General features: G+C 48.8%; 1 non-coding gene across 1 annotated transcript; it reads left to right on the top strand.

Annotated features, from left to right (window-relative positions):
• The first annotated feature begins 938 nt into the window (after positions 1–938).
• Positions 939–1,012, top strand: trnan-guu (transfer RNA asparagine (anticodon GUU)). Its single transcript has one exon. It is a non-coding gene; the product is annotated as a tRNA-Asn (tRNA).
• The last annotated feature ends 2,477 nt before the right edge of the window (positions 1,013–3,489 follow it).

Below are 3,489 nucleotides of genomic sequence, written 5' to 3'. Positions count from 1 at the left end.
ACATGGTTGAAGAGCTTCAGAGCAGAGGAAATGACCTGGGAGTTGCAGTGGGAGAGGGACTCACTGAGATTCTTGTAGAGAGAGGAGGAAAACTTCTTCAAGGCAGGCATCCTTGCAAGAGGATTCGCAGTAGGGTTAAAATCAACAAGGTAAAAACAATGACTGCAGATGCTGAAAACCAAATACTGGATTAGTGGTGCTGGAAGAGCACAGCAGTTCAGGCAGCATCCAACGAGCAGCGAAAACACCACGTCTTCTCCCATTATTGACAAAAACCCCTGGAAATCTCCAGTTAACCTTCTTTGCTCCAAAGAGAACATTCCCAAACTTGGGAATGTCTCCACAAAATGGAAATTGCTCATCCCTGGACATGATGCATGTGTTACAATGGGGAAGAGGTTTTGGCAAAATATTGTCAGTTAGCAGGTGGAAAAATGTTCAGGAAGTAAAACACAAATCCCAGTCTCCAGCTTTGTGAATCTTTAGAAACTCTTTGGGAAGTGGAATTAGAGGAGAATGAAGGGTGAACTGACGGACTGAGCAGAGACAGTCCAGACACCGTCCCCTTGTTTAAGAGGCTGATTGACTCTGATATTCTCGGGACATGAACTGACCCGAGACATTGAAAGAATTCTCTGCACATCAGGAATTCAAACCCATTCTCGGCTCGGGGCCAATGAGAAAATTCGGGAAAAGGCAAAACACTGAAAGGCTCGGTGGGCGATGGCCCCGGTGTAGGAGAGCTCGTTCGTCGTGACATGGATGTGCCTGCAGATGGTGGGATCAGGCTGTCCCCATGTCTCCATAATGAATGTCCAAGGCTTTATTATGGAAAAGTAAAACTGATAGAAGACAATGGTAATTTTGGGCGGGGCGGGTTGAATTATGAATTGAATAGTAGGTTCCTCAAAGACACTGTGGGCCTGGCGCTCGGGTCTGTCTCTGTGGCGCAATTGGTCAGCGCGTTCGGCTGTTAACTGAAAGGTTGGTGGTTCAAGACCACCCAGGGGCGGTGTGTTTCTTGTTCTCGCTCCTACCGCTTTCTTGGCTGCGAACGTGCACGTTCTTAATGGTTTCAGGAAAATGTTTCCCAAACGGAAATCTTTTCCACTGAGGCAGCACAAAGGGGTTTCTGAATTGATTGAATTTCTGACGTAAAGGACTGCGGATGCTGAGAATCCGAGACAGAAAGAGAAACTGCCGGAAAAACTCAGCAGGTTTGGCTGTACCTGGATGAGGGAAAAAAACGAGTTCTGAAATATTGTCTCTGATTCTCTTTCCACAGATGCTGCCTGACCTCCTGAGTTGCTCCTGCAATTTCTGTTTTTGACTGAACGTCCATTTCATCTTTCGGGATGAAACACTCAGACTTGCCATTTGCAGATATTTAACCCTTTTGAAACCTGTGAAGTGATTGGATTCAAACAAACTCAGCAATGATTTACTCTTTCGCAGCTCCACAGGCAGACAGACCTGGGAAATGAAGCTGTCAGTGTGGTTCCGTATTGGTGGGCCGAGTGGTGAATGCGATGGACATGAAATCCATTGCGGTTCCCCCACGCAGGTGTGAACCCTGCCGACTACAGTTGAGAAACGACGTCAAAAGAAAAGGGAGATTGCTCCACGGTTTTTTTAAATGCAATCAGTGGACGGGTTGAAATATTTCAATCACATTGGGACTGGTCGGGAATCTGTAGCCCACTGCCTGTCAGGGTGGAACAAGCAGATACCCACAGAGCTGCTATTGAGGCGATGAGCCAAGAGTTTGGAAATGAGACTAGAACAGTGAGGGGCGTGAAGTCGTGATCGAAGTTAAGCAGGTACCTGAGGACAAAGGTGTTTGATTTGCCAATGAAAGATACTGCTTCACAAAGTTGGGCCTGTGGAAGGGAATCTGTGATTTAGATTATCTTTGGTTGTTCACCTTGTGAATGTTCCCATTGCTGCGCATGTCCGTGTTAACGTCAGAACTCTGCAGCATGGTGGCGTGAGATACGCACAGGGCCGGGGCGCAATGGATGACGCATCTGACTCCACCTACCTGTTTGAAATGCAGCTCACAGCTTCTTCACACACCCCAATTAATCTTTCTCATTGTCCTGAAGCTGGCATACGGTTTGAGTTCCCGATCTGCGGGAATGAGAATCCTTTCACTGTCTCGCGTCAGTAAATGTCCCTGAGAACATCTGAGTCAACTCACAGCGCTGTCAGAGGAGGGGAAGCTGAAATAGCCCCACACGCTGCTCACGGGCACATTTCACTTTCCCCAACACACCGCCCCAACCACTGCGGCTCTTGGGAGTGGAAAGGGAACAAGCACCAAAACCCAGTCTCACCTTTGTAAATCTTCAGGAAATAAGAAAACTGTCCATTCCTTCGGGTCTTCCATCCTGGGCTGACAGCCTTGATTTTAAATGGCTGTCCGTCAGTGCCGATTCGTTTTGGCTGAAAAAAATCTTCCTTATCTCATCCCAGCATTTCTTGCCACAGAGACCTGTGTGGCAGAGTTCATGTATATATTTCCTTGTATGGTATTTTATAAATAACATTCGTTTGCTGGTTGTTTGTATCGGGTATTTCAGGTTCATTAGCCGCTGTTTGAGTGTGTTGGGAGGTTTGTGGGCGACCATGATGCTGAGAGGGTTGAGTTGTCTGGACATCATTTCCCAGATGTCTTTAATGTAAAGTAATATGCTAGGGTTTCTGTAGACGTTGTGTCCGCTTGTGTCAGTTTGTTGATGTGAAATTGGCACACTGGGTTTATTGGGTAGGCAAAAGTGAGGACTGTAGATGCTGGAAACCAGAGTTTAGATCAGAGTGGTGCTGGAAAAGCACAGCAGGTCAGACAGCTTCCGAGGAGCAGGAAAATCGACGTTTCGGGCAAAAGCCCTTCATCAGGAACAGAGGCAGGACGCTTCCAGGGGTGGCGAGATTAATTGGGGGGTGCTGGGCCAAAGGTAGCAAAGAGTACAATAGGTGAATGGGGTTGGGGACGTAGGTGACAGGTCAGAGAGGAGGGTGGAGTGGATAGGTGGGAAGGGAGATTGACAGGTCCTGAGGACAGCACTCAGTTGGAAGGTTGGAACTGAGGTAAGGTGGGGGGAGGGGAAATGAGGAAACTGGTGCAGTCCACATCGATGTCCTAGGGTTGAATGTATCCGAGGCAGAAGTTGGGGCGTTCTTCCCCCAGACATCGGGTGGGGAGGGAGGGGCGATGGAGGAGGCCCAGGCCCTGCATGTCCCTGGCAGAGTGGGCGGGGAGGTTGAAATGTTGGGTCACAGGGCGACGGGTGTCCTGGAGATGCTCCCTCAAACGCTGTGACTTGACTCTGCGACGGGGCTCCAGTCTCCCCAATGTAGAGGAGACCGCATCGGGAGCAATGGATACAAGAAACAACTTTGGTGGAAGCCTTCTAAATACCGTGACCCGGGTTCGATTTCCGGGCAGGGAAGCAGTTTTCAGTAGAGCTCTCAAACGTCGTTGTCGTC

Source organism: Chiloscyllium punctatum, chromosome 36, assembly GCF_047496795.1.
Source record: "Chiloscyllium punctatum isolate Juve2018m chromosome 36, sChiPun1.3, whole genome shotgun sequence".
NCBI lineage: Eukaryota > Metazoa > Chordata > Chondrichthyes > Orectolobiformes > Hemiscylliidae > Chiloscyllium > Chiloscyllium punctatum.
Note: the sequence above shows the minus strand (reverse complement) of the source record. Positions and strands in the feature narration are given on the sequence as shown.